This window comes from Symphodus melops (genome assembly GCF_947650265.1).
Source record: "Symphodus melops genome assembly, chromosome: 13".
Taxonomy (NCBI): domain Eukaryota; kingdom Metazoa; phylum Chordata; class Actinopteri; order Labriformes; family Labridae; genus Symphodus; species Symphodus melops.
In genome coordinates, this window is record NC_136703.1 from 5,839,909 (window position 1) to 5,855,332 (window position 15,424).

A 15,424-nucleotide genomic window follows, 5' to 3' on the forward strand; every position below is an offset into this window, starting at 1 on the left:
CCAAACTGACCCCCCTTAAGACCCACCACCAACTCCTTCGTTACAAATCACAACCTCAGATGGTGCAAAACATGTGAAAGAAAAAAGGGATGGAACAAAACAAACATGTTTAAGAGCCCTGCAAAAACTTTTTAAAAGTGTGTCGAGACCACACTAAACAAGGCCAAGACATACCCGAGCCCAGAGTGCTCTGAGAACGAGACAAGACAAGAGAGTCAAGACCAATACCATCACATATTAAGGAATAATCATCATTACAAATGAAGTGAAGTATTAGATGTAGAAAGAGTGTTTTCTTCTCTTAAAACAGTTCCGACGTGGAAAAATAGCCTTTCAGTGGTGCTCTTGAACGGGAGTCCGTCCTGAGACCGAAACAAGGCCGAGGAGAAAAGCTTTTGATTCCGAGACGAGACCATCAATTTTTAAGTACTCTACATTACTTGAGATTTTTTTAAACTTCACATTTACAAACCAATGAAAACAGCTCCTCGACCGACCCACAAGTTGATAACCAGTGGCTTAGATAACTGTTAAAGGCTGATGGTTGCCATTTTAAATCGGATTAATTACAAGTTTTTCTTTTTTCTTTCAAGGGACCTTGTTGAACTTGTTTGAGAATTAGTCAGAAATGTAGATTTAGTAATGAAAACCTGAAAAGAGCATTTCTTCATCTTTTTCATAAATGTGGAATATGAATCATTATTTTCAGATAATTGGCCATTCTATTATCCAAACTCTTTTCTTGTCATTAAATATTAAGCTGTGTAAGACTTGGTACTTAATAAACTCACAAAAAAAGAAGAATTTAAGGATTGAATGTGTTTAAGGATTGAGATGCGTTTAAATGCTTGCAAAGCCCAACCCTTCAAACAGTCACAGTATCCTTGAAATCCCTGGTGCAGAAGGGTGTGTGATGATAGCATTTGGTATACACATTATAAATGAGTAGCATGAGTCTTTTCCAAATCAAGCAGGGAGTGTGGTTCTGTCATGTGCCAAAAAAATCAGAACAAATCCTGTCCACTACGTTTTTTTATCCCTCTCGTGCTCGTGCTGTTCCTGGTTCTGATCAAAAATGGAACAAGAGGACAAAAACATGTTTCTTATTTTACATAGATTTAATAACTGTTAACACAGGCTTCATTTCTGCACAAAAGATCTGGAAGCAGTTGGAAATAAGAGTTTGTGTCAATTTAGCCTTTAGCTTTGGTGGAGTATTGAACTGAAAGACAGAAAAAAACAACAAAGAAAGGGCATCTACTGAATAATTCTTTTTTGACCAACCTTTAAAAAGGCCAAACGAACAACAATCAGATCCCAAACAAGGCCTGTCCATTCCCTCACACACAAACACGCAGCTCACTGATAAACTAATACGATAACATCAGTTTGTCCTCAGTGTAACCTTTACTTCAAACCTTCAGCATGTTAAAGTGATCAGCTGTTATCTGATGACATGAAGCAGTCAACATTCTGCATCGAAAACATCTGTGCACTTATGTCATGCTGACAAACCTCAGGCCTCTGCTTTGGGTGTCAGGTTGAATCTAAAGACTCATCACTTCTGCTGAGTTCACTCCATCTACAAATCCAGTCAGACATCGTCACGAAACGAAGAATGAAATGAAGAACTAGAAACTCCAAGGTCTGCTTTTTTAACTTTGGCCCATCAGAATGTATTTACTGATTTATTCTTAGATTACTAGGTATTGTTAGAGACCTTACATCCGTGCTGTTGATGATTGGGTCAAAATAGCAAAAATAGCTAAATGCTTGTGGTGGGCATGTATGCTCTATATATTATTGTTACGCTAATGCTGTGACTACTATTCTATTTTTATCTGTCTTTTTATTTTGTGCTTTTCAGTGGGACAAACTTTTTTGTTATTAATCCTCCATTTCAATGATATTTAGGCCAAAGGCTTAGCATCAGATTGAATCATTTGGGGCGTGGCTGAGCTGACTGACAGGTGTGTGAGTTGTAGCTGTTGGTCAGAAAGCTGAAGGCCCACCAAAACTTCACATCTAAGCCTGCGGCTGGATTGGTGACCTCCATTTTCTCCATCAAAACGCTTCTTCAGAAACAAATGTGAGACATTACTGAGGCTTTGAGTCAGTGATCAGGACTTATCTTTTGTGTGAAAGTGGGAATGCGTGTTAAAAAGTGAAAATGGTTATTTCTATTTATGTCCGCCTCCCTTGGCATCCTGTTTGCTTTAAAGATTTGACAATGACACATCTTATTACTCTTTTCTTACCAGTAAAGGCCTCATTCAGTGAAAATAATTCTTCAGTCTGAGCTTTTAAATTTCCCCTTCTTTGCAGACTCTTGAACAGGAAGTCAGAATCTTCTGCATTCTTGAACATGCCCCTACACCTGCCCTGAAGTCTGGCTTCACCGCTCTTTCACATTCTGAGAAATCCACATCCTGATTTATTATTGGTTCATTTTCCTGCCATCCTTTTAAGGCCTCTTCATCTTAAAAGGGTGAGCTTGACCATCAGTTAAGGTGTTGTCTTTGCTATCTGAGTAACATCCATTATCTAGCATTTTAACAAAGTGATGAATCAGGGAAACCATCGTCACTGACCTCAGGCTGAACTCTTTTGTTATCCATCCATCCATCACTGGGTTTCTATTATCTACACATATCAAATGACTCCTCGAAAACTAGAGATCTATCATCCTGTGTTGTGTCCTATATCTCCTACATACTCAAACTTCTTGCAGATTTATCATCATGCATGCACTTACTTAAGAGGTTAGGATGAAAGGGATTATGTAAGAATCACCATCAGATTTAAGGCTGCTGTTGCAGATGATGGTCACATGCCATGTTTCATTATTTTCTGTACTTCACAATAATTTATTTACTTAAAAGCTAAAAGGGAGGGGGGACCTTTCACACTACCTTTTAAATCAATCAATATTTAGAAGTGAAACAACCCAGTTTCTTGTTTACTCCAAATAAACATGAACGTAAGCGGCTACCCGGTGAGCAGCACGGCTGTTCACGGGGCACCCATCAATCTTCATAGCCTGAAAGCTGCAGAAGATTTCCACTTTTAACTGTGCAATAATGTCAAGGGCACAAGGCAGCTTCATTCCCTTTTGAACATTACCATGTACCATAACATAAACAGGAAAAAAAATCTGCATCGGCACACAAGCTATTTCTCACTAAAAACAAACATACAAGCACGTACAGACACACACAAACACACACACATCACATTCTTCATTAGCCGTCACTTCCAAATGTTTCCTTTTCTTTTATCGGGACGATCGAAAAAAGAAAACAAAAAATAAATAAATAAAAGAAACCGATGAAAGTTTGATGCTAACAGCCTTTTGCTTTTTATTTGACTGCGGGAACAACCTCCGCTCCCGTCTGTCCCCTCCGGCTATATGGGAAAAAGTCAATATTTCAAGAGAGCGCAGAAACTCATTAAATATTTCAGACAAAGGAAAACTGACATTGCTGCCCAGTCTGCCTTTTTTCACCCTTATACTTATGGCCTCATCAGTTCTCCGCTGTTTATCTTCCTGGTTGCTTCACTCCGCACTTCTTTCAGCTAAGACAGGGCTAACACCGACAGTCCAATGGAAGATATTTATCCCGTGGTCTGCAGACACATCGGGTATTGTGTTATACTTTTCAAAGTCTCTGCCTTGCACACTTTCTGCTGACCTGGTAGTTATTTCAGGCGGAGGGAAAGGTTACGAGGAAGGTTAATGGGTTTTCCTGCCAAGAAAGGGTTGAGATAAGGGTTAATGGGTTTTAAGGTGTGGCAGTGGATCAGTGTGAAGCCAACTTAACCGTAAAGTTACCTTGGTTGTCGATTCATCACAAGGCAATCAGTGGACCCGCCTTGAATCCACAGGAGCTGTTAGGTTAAATAAATGTCCACTTTGCTGCTGTCTGATGTAAAATGATTGAACACAATGCAACCTGTGACTACAGCGTGAAAGCCATTACATGTATGATGTACTCTACAATGTCTCTGTGTGTCCTGGGGAAAAAAAACAAAAAAACATGACACACAGGAAGTGATGTGTTTAAACTTGCATCAGCAGTTTGCTGGAGATGCACGTGACAAGAGGTGGAAAATTCACATGAGCAACAATCCATCCACGTAAAGTTTGGCAGCAAACCCGGGAACGTCCACGATGGAAAACGAGCATCACGAAAGAAAACAACATGGACGATTCCTGTACATGTGTGGTAACAGTTGACGAAGACTCACCCTATGACACATCATTTATATATTTATTTATTCCTTGCTGTCTCTTTTATGTGAATATATTTAAACATATGAGCCAATGTTTGGTCTTTGGCAGCAACAACAGAATGCACCCAGTACGATTCTACACCAAATAAGGCGATATATTGGCAAAACTAAAATTTAAATACAGGTACGGATAAAATTTGAATAATTTAAATGTTTTCTCCAGTGTGCTGGTAGCCTAGTGGTTAGTGCTCCAAGCGGGCGGCATGGGTTCAAATCCGACCTGTGGCTCCTCTCTCTCTCCTCAATTTCTCCCTTTATCCACTGCCCTGTCTTTAAATACAGGCATAAAAAGGCCAAAAATAAACCTTTAAAAAAAGTTGTATCCAGAAGCAAAAATCAAACAAAAGATTAAGTCAGCCTTTCTGATTAATTCAGCTAAAACCAATGTAAAAAAAAACTGGTAATGGATGTTTTTTTAGTGAAAAGGTTTTTCAAGATATTTTGCAGATTGAGGAAAATGCTGTACTCAGTTTTAGCATTCAACTTCACAATGGTGAGGGTATAAAATTAAAAAAAGAAAGATTTCTTTCAAGTGGAGTTTGACATTTTTCAACTTGAGCACTGACTTATGCAGGTGTGGCCTGAAGTTTGCGTACACACTCATGTCAAGTCATTTATTTCCCTTTTCTGTTTCTGCTGATCAAATGACGAACATGGATGGGTCCAATACATGAAAGGTCATTTTTCAACTTTAATAAGTAACAATTCAGAGCAGCAACGCATACATGTTATCAGCTTACTTCTTTCAGGACTTTCACAGCTGTATATGTCTGAAGATGTATGTCCAGAGTCAATGGTATAATAAAAGGAAATGTGCCTTTCTGAAATGTGAAGATAGTTAAAATCAAAATGAAGTGTTGGTGTCCACTAAGACGAGAAAGGTGAAAGATGGAAGGACACTTTAAGTGACCTCAATCTCACCAGAAACTGATTGTCACTTTAAGGGAACGAGAAGAAAGAAGTATAGGCCTCTTTGTAGAACAGCATAATAACTAAAACTATGAAAGATATCCATCCTGTCACACCTTGTCTGGCCATCCTCTGCACCTACAGAACATCTCAATAACGTAAAGGGTTAAAGTATAGTTCAATGGTATGGTAATGGAGGGGTTACTGTGCAGGTTAAGGTGGGTTTTGGGTGGAGGGGTTATAAAGACAATTGAGACCCGGGATTACAAGACTGAATAGGTAAGATGACAGACAAAACGCACACCTGCGAGACTGAAAACACATACACACCCGCTCACCCAAAAACCACTCAGACGATAACCCGGTATTTAAAAAAAACCAGATGCTACAAATAGTATGAAAGAGGACAGATATTTAAAGCTTTATAAAGGCAGACTCATTGTCATAAAAAAGGATGAAGAGGAGAAAAAGAGAAGGGTGGGAGAAAGAATGAGAGCAAAGTAGAGGAGCATGGGATAAGCCTCTGTCATTAGTTGTGGGATTTAAGCAAAAAGCTGCAGAAAAGGCAGAAGTAAATGAGATTAGAGAACAAAAGTGGCAGAGTGTGGCAGGGTGGAGGGAGGGATGAAGCGCACAATAACTGCAGGTGTAAAGGATCCAAAGACTTCTAATCTTCTATATGTGCGCTGCTTTTCTTTATACATCACTGAATGACGCCCTTTTTAATTCCTATAATGCTTTTTTTTTTCTTTTTTCTTGAAATACAAAGGCTTTACTTTGATTTGAAAAGCAAAAAAAAAAGTGGTCCCAATCCAAAGCTTTCACATTCATGAAGATGTCATTATGTTCTCAAACTGTGATCACCACTCCAGTGTTTTTATCTGTTCCATCTGACAGAGACTGATCCTCTGCAAAAGCAATAATAAATTCCTCAAAATCCCTCACTTCCACTGAAACATCAGGAAATGAAACAACCAAGAGACAGACACCCTCCCTCACGCACCTAAACTCTTTCTCCTCTCTTTATTTATGCCAGCATGAGTCACCCACTGATCACAATCCAATGTCCAAACCCACCAAGTGTTACCGCTTCAATATTGTCCTTTCAAAAAAAAAAGATGCACCATAAATCCTGCCAGAATATTCTGTCACTTAAATGAGCTCAATGATCCACGCAGATATGAGACCACTAATCCTGCAGAGGTGACACACGTTCAGAGCAGCGTTAGTGCAACACAAACACCTACACAAGGTTTCCCCACCTCCAGCATTCCTCATAGTTACTTAAATCTGAACACTTCTTTAGGCAGGTATCAAGACGAACTAAATCAATAAATAAAACTCCAAAAACACATCAACATATATACTCGTATGATAAAACTACTTTCTACAGGAGTTTGTCAGTCAATTAAGAGCCAAGATAAATATCTTCAGTAATATGGAAATGGACATAACAGGATAGACAGGAGAGACATACAAGAATTTTAGACACATGGGATTTAGTGATATAATAAAAAAAATCTCACCTTGATCAGCAGCTTCCTCTGCCCCTCCTTACACTTCCCCTTTGGCAGGTGCCATCATGGTCAAATAGTCCACAGGAAAGGGCTATTCTCTAATTTCTCTCTCCCTCTCTCCTGCTTATACTCCCCTCCCTGAGTCCTGTTGAGATTTGTATCACCATGAGAAAAGCGGCATGTGTGTGTGTGCGTGTGTGTGTGTCTGTGTGTGTGTGTGTGTGTGTGTGCGCGCACAACTCCAAAGGTCCCGGAATTCCTGAGTCCTGCGCTAAAGAGCGAGCGTGGTTCAGCTCTCTCTCTCTCTCTCTCTCTCTCTAACTCTGCACTCCTTTTCTTTTTTTTCTTTTTTTTCCTTTCGCTCCCGGCCGGGCAGAGAGGAGGGGAAGACAGTCAGGGGGTGGGACGGTAGACAGAAGCTGCTTTCAGCCAACTCTTTCTCTATCTCTTCTTCCTCCTCTTTTCTTTCTCTTCCACTTGTCTCTTTCTTTTTGCCGAACTTTTACGCTCTGTCTTCGGGCTTGTTCTCTGTGACAGATACTCTTTCAGTGCTCGGCAAGGCGTGAAAGCAAAGCTCTCTCTGTCACACACACACACTCACTCACTCACACCCTCCTCTTTCTTTCAGCGCCACTCCCTCTGCCACACAGTCCAGAGGTAAAGTCACTCCCTCGCTGTGTCAACCCGCTGCAGTCTCTTTCTCCTGTTATGGTTCAACATGCTCGATCCTCAAAGACATGGATTTGTGTTTCTGTGAGATTATTTTAGTGAGCCAGCAGAATGTTTGGGCTGTTCTCGCTGTGATAAGGACCCGGGATAAGAAACTGCACTTTGGACTTGTGTTTAATTTAAAGGTTGTTGATAGCACCAACACTCATTCCAATTTAAACACCATTTTCTTTTTTAACACAAGTGTTGTCAATCTTAACCTCTATGTTCTACTCTCTATGTTAAAAACTCATCATTTATTCAGGTGTTCAAAGATCAGGTTTCAATCAGTAATCAAGCCTGATGTCCTAGATCTGCTTTGTAACTTACTGTCACATTTTATGTTGCATTAAAGACTGAGGCAACGCAGCAGCTTTCACAACTGTTTAGGAGAAGTTAGGAGTACAAAGGAGTATTAGGGCAACATGAAAAATATAAAAAATATTATGAAAATAAACTTAGAAACCCATAAGAAGAAAGTCGTCAGAGAAGAAGTCTATGAGAGGAGCAGCAGCAGCCGCCTGTACGAGAATGAGGAACGTGGCACGTCCGGAGCTACTTTTAAAAAGGTTTCCCAAATAAGAAAATGTTTAATTTTTGGGCACATCAGCATCACATTGACTTAAGTCTCAGGACTCTAAAAAAAAGATACAGCAACAAACTTGATCTTGTTTGAAAAAAGAACCACACAGACTGGAGGAAATGGCTTTTGGAGGTTCCACTTTCATCATTTTCACAGAGGCGGGTTCGCTGCTCTTCTGATCATTTTAACCATCGCCCAATTGAAATCCATTTAAGAGTTTAAAATCGTAATAAACACCTATATCCTTGTAAATTAAGGACAAGAAAGAAGTTCAATGATCACATTCGGCATTGGGGCTACCTACATGGATATTCAACATGAAGAAAGAAGAAGACATTCATCAACATCCTCTCTGTCATGGTTTGTGTTCATTTGTCAATTTATGATGCTGCGGTCTGTTCACAACTCAAAGCTCTTTTCCAGCCAGAAACCGAAGTACTGCATAATTCTGTAAGACAGGACTGTGCTGTTTGAAAAAAAAAAAAATCATGCAATGTCTGCAATTTGCATCTTGTACGTTGTGGTTAAGGTCAAGAACAGACTATGGTTATGACACACAAATTATGGTTATGGATCTGTGAGGTTTTTGCTGCTGTATTATTAACAAGGCAAACATTAATTTTGTGTCTGTGACAGGACAAACTCGGGTCTCCAGCTTCAAAAACACACCAAATGCTGAATGCTTTTTTCAACGTTACAGAGCCGGTGTTTTATTGAATAGAGCTACCCATGCAGATGTGTTACCATGCTGCTCTGTGCACTAAAGGGTGTTTCATCTCTTTAGCGATGCTTCCTCTAAACTCTTACATAAAAGGTTTTATTATAGATGATGAAAACATTTTTCCTGTTTCCTTACAGTGACAGTACAGCCGGTGGTGTTTCAAAGTGAATGTGTACTGGAAGCATTATTTGATGATTGATAGAAGATAGTTGTCGACTGAGATCCACTTCCCCTGAAGGCTTAAATCAGACTGAATTCATATGAAGTTGCATTGTTCCAGTAGCATTATTTGATGGTGGATACAGAGAGCCTCTTCTCTCCTTTTGTGCTATGGTTGCACTTTTCAACAAGGCAGCACATCTTGACAGAACACCAGGTCTTTTTTAAACATCAGGATTTGGTTTGAGAATTGAGCTGCTTCGCCAGGATGTCTGGAGGGAGGAATTTATGTTTTCTCTTTGAACATGCTGTTTGATACAACACTGGAGTTTATATATTCAAATGATGTAAACCCCCAGAAGTTGCGTTTACTGTCATGCTAATTATGGATTGAGATGTTCAAATTTTAAGATGTAGTTCATGCAGTGTTGTTCCTACACTGCTACCTTTTTACCTTCTGCTTCTGTCTGTCCGTTCGTATCACATCAATGCTGACAGACATGGCACACTAAGGATGTCCTCATTTACTCAACTCACGAAAACATGCGATTAACGAAACCATTCTCTCACAATTTGTCTCGTCTGTTATCTTCGCACCTCTTTCATTTTCTATCTCGGGGAAGCCAAAAGGCTTCAACACCTCCCATTTAAAAAAAAAAGACTGTGGTGCCTCCTCAATTTCTGAATCTTGCTCGACAGCTGCTGACGCTCACAATATTATTGAGATTTACCGATGAGTACCAATGTGAACCCTGACACCTTTGTATCTATTTTTCACGATCTCATGATTTATCTTTACATCCCTATGGCACACTAGCTAATCAACACAAGCAATAATAATGTAGTGTTATGCAATGGTAATCATAAATCTAAATGTCTAGATATAAAGGCAGGTTAACTCAGTGTAGAGTGGAGATGCCCTAAACAGCAGAATCCCTAATAAGCTAAAACCCTTCCTTCCTGCCTTCCTTATTCCTTCATTTATTTCTATTGATGTCTACATGTGTTAGTGATCTTCTTTTGAGAACATTAACGTCAAAAAGGAACCTTAAGTAAATTAAAACCGTCTTCCAAAAACAGAACAAGAAAGAACGAGAATAATTTAAATTATTTTTCTGGCTATCTGTTGAGCTTCCCTCCAGACTGTCTTTCACACTCTGAAGCTTTGTTCCTTCTACTTGCAAGAAGATTTAAACCAAACAAAGACATTGATTGACTCAAGATACCTTCTTTTGCGTTGATAACCAAAGTTTCCAGCACAAGCCCTACTTTAAAGTTGTGTCTGAGTTTTAACCGGCGGACTGTAAATGATTGACTTTTACAACGTCCACACTCCGTGGCATTGCTGTACTGTTTATATAAAGGTAGATACATAGAGAGATACAGATAGAGGGAGATACAGTAGAGACTCAGACCAAAATAGACCCACTGAGAGTTGTGAAATAAAGGATGAAAAACAGACACCCTTGGGGACACTTTAAAAAAGGATTGATTTATTGTATGTATGGTAACAGCAGGACGTGGCACAGTATCAGCGTTGCATACCAAAAAAAACAGGCATGTAAACACTGCAGATGGGGACGTTCACGTTCACACATGGCTATCCAGGCTCAGGCAGGTACACATGTACACCCACACAACACCTGCCAAAGGGGTGTCCATGTAATCAACAATGATTGCATGGACACCAAAAAAAAAAAAAAGACTCACTTACACAAAAGTCACACACACATTTACACACTGTGTGCCGCCTGTCTGGCATCTCGCTGGCACCATCCAGACGGCCATCTCTCGAGGACGCAGAGGTAGCCAATCACATCTGCTAGTCAGCAGCTTTCATTATCACACAAACACGCGCACGCACACACACTTTCGTTATCACTCGCACACACACGGAAGGTCCTCTGGGACTGCAGGCTGGAAGAAGTGCATCTATGTGAGTGTGTGCAGACAAATAGACATCTGATTCTGCTTGTGACTTTCTTGTTACCATGACGAGAATACAACTAAAGAAACAGAAGAAAAATAGAGCGAGGAAAGACGACATAAGAAAAGATCATTAAACGGGTAAAAACGTTTAACCCTGAAATTGTTGATCGTCAACTTGGGTTGTTGTCATTTTGCATCCTGCAAACATTCACAGCTTACCGACTGTGTTTGAAAAAAGATCTCATTAAACTTAGATCAAGACACATTCATCTGATGAGTCAAGATAAACATCTTATTTTAAGCAAGGCCAACATTGATTGGTATAATTAAAAAGAAATCTGCCAGTAGAGAAAGAAGATGTTGCTTGTTCAGTGTACTTTATGAAAGACTTCATATGTCCCACTTAAAGCGCCCATTAACAGGTTTATTTCCACTATTCCACAATTTAGGCTTTCATTTTTGCATTTTATATCTTGAATCTGATATTTTTGCTGGACCTTGCGGGTGAAAATCTCTTTTTTTTTTTCATTTTTGATCTCTCTCTCTCTCTCTCTCTCTTTTTTAGTTTAGTTTTAGTTTTTTTTTTTTTTTTTAAAGGCTGTTTCTTCAGTATGCCTGTCTGAGAATTATTAGCGGCTAGTGAGAAAAGTTGATCTTGCTGTTGCTGGTCTAGTTTGCTTTTGTTGCACATAAAGAGGCCTCAGTGTTAAATTCCCTTTTATGACAAACTCAGGGGCTTGAAGGTAACATGTGACTTCTAAACACTTGATTAAAAGCTGTCCAGCTCCAGTCGAGCTGTTTGTTGTTTTTTTAATCTCTTCTTTCCTTTCCCCCTTCCGCCCTCCGTTCTCTCTTTACCACATGTGCACTCTTCAGCAGGGTTCTACGTGAGTCAATGAAGTTTTTCACACCAACCGACATCGGACACCAAACGCACAAGCACTGTTAAGCCTGTACAACGCTCTCTGATGTCACAAACCGGACGCAACCGTGTCAAAATGGCACGCCTTGCCGACAACATCAACACTTCAACAACTGATCCAACACATATTTTCCACTGCAACAACAAGAACAGAGGAAACACACACATAAACAAATACACAAATACACACACCTCAACATACATTGAGTGTGATGAGTACTGGAATCATCAGTTTTATCTGGTGCCTTTTGAAATTTTGTGGCTTATGATTTATTAATCAGTTATTGATTCAATACTCTTGCTGCACCATGCTCTCTCTCTCTCTCTCACACACACACACACACACACACACACACAGACACACACACACACACAGAACCTCATTCCCTCACTATTTCATTCACCCAGAAAAAGGGAGACATATGGAAGGTACTTTTGTCTTTGTGTTTCCCTGTCTCACACACACGTGCACACAAACACTTGACCCTGTTGCGTTTTTCTAACCTTTACTCAATGTTGTGTGTTTTTTCTTTTATTTCCTTCAATCCTTATCTCAAATAAACTCCTCCTCTTTCATCTCTTCATCCAACCCGCCATAACTCCACCCTTCTTTTGTCCCTTCTTCACCGTCCTTTGCTTCTGTCTTTCATCATTTGGTTTCTTATTCTGACTTGTGTCTACTTCATGCGTCTCCTCCCTGAGGTACCTCCATAATCCCTCTCCCTCCCTCCAATTAGTCTTTGTGTCATTTATCCTCTCTTCCATTTATCCCTTTTTCTCTCTTTTGATAATTCCACCTGAACGTTGTCTAGATTCCCTGATTTTTATTACATGTTCTTCCACTTCCCGTCCATTTTTTTGTCTCTTCATTGCCCATGCACCCCTCCCTCTATCCTCCTCCTGTCTCTATTCTGTTTGTTCAAGGCCTCTTTTAACGAAGCCAGTCTCCTCCCAGGTCTCAACAGGCTATTGTCAATACCGACGTCTGGCCTTACACACAAACCAACCCAGCCACACACACACACACACACACACACACACACACACACACACACACACACACACACACACACACTGAGACTCATGATGGGAACACAAACAGAAAGAACCCACATACTCATAAACATGCAACCATAAGTACACACAACTCTCTTTAAATGTCTCAGCCTCTTCTGTCCTTTGTCCCGTTCTCTAATCGCTCAGTGTCGCCTTTAACACTCCCCACACACACACACACACACACACACACACACACACACACACACACACACACACACACACACACACACACACACACACACACACACACACACACACACACACACACACACACACACACACACACACACACACACACACACACACACACACACACACACACACACACACACAAAAACGCACATGTGAACACCCAAACACATAGACACACACACATAAAAGAGCGCCAACTTCACCTGGTCTTTTCTGAGCTTCGTTTAAAGCCTGGATCTAATAATTTAGACTGACAGGAGAGCAGCATTCAGTTTGCGTGTTGAATTGCTGATGATTTCAACAAACTAAAAATGGACAATGTGTACTAAAAGACCAGACTTTTCCTTCAGCTGAACAACCTGAAATCAGTTGTGATGGGTGTCATCATTTAGGCTTCCTCCATTAATATTTACAGTCTATGGGGTCACTGAGTGTCCACTTGAGGCTGGTTGCTGACATCCGGTCGCTCACATCGAGTCAGTCAAACATCCTGTACAGTGATCATTGTTGTCTCATGTCTAGCAGCTTCACCCGGTGCAGAAAGTCTTCTAACTAAGCTAGCTCAGGCTTGTGTTCAAAAAACAAAACAAAAAAAACATCTTACGGCCCAAGTTTTCTGCACACCTGAACAATCTGATATAAGCCAATCAACATGGTTCTTTGGTTTCTCACACCCGCCCACCTTTGCTTCACAACAAATGCATGTCGTCGATGAGGGAGGGCATAACAGCACTGTTTGTTTGTTTGGCTGGTTTTTCGACAGTGCAGTTGCACTCAGAAACCTTCAATGGGCACTAAAGCACAAAGCTCAAATTCCTATATAATGTTGCTTTAATCGCTGATTTCCTGCATTTCTTAGGTTATTATATATATATAAGCAGATGATAGGACAAATGACATGCCAAAATGAGTCCTAAGAATATTTTGAAGAAAAAAAAACAATCTAACCTACCGAAATACCGATGTACCCTCTCGCTTCTCTTTTAAAAGGTCAAAGCAGAAGGACGTGACAGGACATGAGTCACGACCAAATCTTTTCAGGTGGATTTAATAATGAACTGGCTCCAACAGGAAGCCTGAACCTTTACTTAAGTGTTGTTTCAACATCAATTCATCCCTCTGTTCAAATCTCTCTTACCCTAAACTCATCCTCCCAAAGCAGCACTCCTGCTCATATTAATATTTCACATCCTAAACTTAAAAAGGGCCGTTACTTTACACTTCAAAGACCCCAGTGGAGGCATCACTCTCGCACAAACACACACGCATACACACCAAAATACAAACACACTTCATCTAAAACACCCCGTTATTGTACATTGACAGTAGTTAGCAGCATTCAAAGACCGCCTTGCAAAACATACACATACAGGTAAAAGACAAATAAGGAAATAAAGTCCATTTCTTATGTTTCACTCACAGAAGATGGATTAACGCGCACACACATTCACACTACACACACGGCTGTGTGTGTGTGTGCACAGCAGGCCCGGGACTGACCAGGGAGAGGTGCAGATACACACACTTCATTAATGATTTACGTCATGAGGATGAGAGGAGCTGATAGATTCTGCTCTCCAAAACACTCCTATACTGTAGCTCCCTGCTTGACCAAAACACAGATACTGCAGAAGGTCTCATGTTTATTCAGTGGGAATATCAAAAGAGGTCAGAGTATTAACCCCCGCCCCCCCAAAAAACAAAAAAAAACAACAACTATACTTTAAGATAACTCAAGACTGCATTTTTAATAGATTCGAGTGATAAAAGAACAAAACAAATCCTTTGTGTTTTGACTTAATGGAGATGTGGAAAATTCTGAGAAAGCTGTTCGATTGTCTTAAATGTTTTATTTGCCTTTCAGGTTTCATATTTAGAGCCTGGGAGAGTGAGAATAATCCAATGAACGGATTATATTCTGGACTCTGAGAAATGAGAGTCATGCTGCACAGGAGGCAAAACGGTCCGGAGGGAATTTATTTTCCCGATGACCTCTCCTATAATTATATAAAATGATGCAGCACTGAAAGAACATCAGCAGACCCAAGATGAGCTAAAGTCTCCATCGACCATGACATTTTATTTCAGTGACATCAGAGCCTTAGTCTTAGTCAGCACTGGTTTTGGTTGGTTTAAAAAGTAAAGGTGGAAATTGTCCTGCAGCATTTAGAAAGCGAGAAATGAACAAACTGAGAGACAGTAGCTCTCAATGAGTTGAGTTGTTTTATCAAATAATGTGAACAGGCATGTCAATATGCACTGAAATGACTCGGTGTAACCATTTAACAAGGCTAACCATCAACAGCCATGCAAGCAGCTCTTTGAGGCTGTAATTCAGCACAACAGCACTGAAAGTAAATGCTCAACGTCATCAGCGCAAACGTGTAAACATATCTCAAATTCTAGATCACCACCTCGCTTGTCGAAGAATC

General features: G+C 40.2%; 1 protein-coding gene across 2 annotated transcripts in view; it reads right to left on the minus strand.

Annotated features, from left to right (window-relative positions):
- sema3b (sema domain, immunoglobulin domain (Ig), short basic domain, secreted, (semaphorin) 3B) overlaps window positions 1–15,424 on the minus strand; it is a 141,206-nt gene that overhangs the window by 78,431 nt on the left and 47,351 nt on the right. Inside the window, exon 1 of one of the 2 annotated variants that reach the window (XM_079359893.1) lies at window positions 6,729–7,308. The exons of the other annotated variant lie outside the window; for it this stretch is intronic. The gene's annotated coding sequence lies outside the window, so the exon portion shown is untranslated. Of the gene's footprint in view, window positions 1–6,728; window positions 7,309–15,424 lie in introns of those variants that run through there. 2 annotated transcript variants of the gene reach the window in all.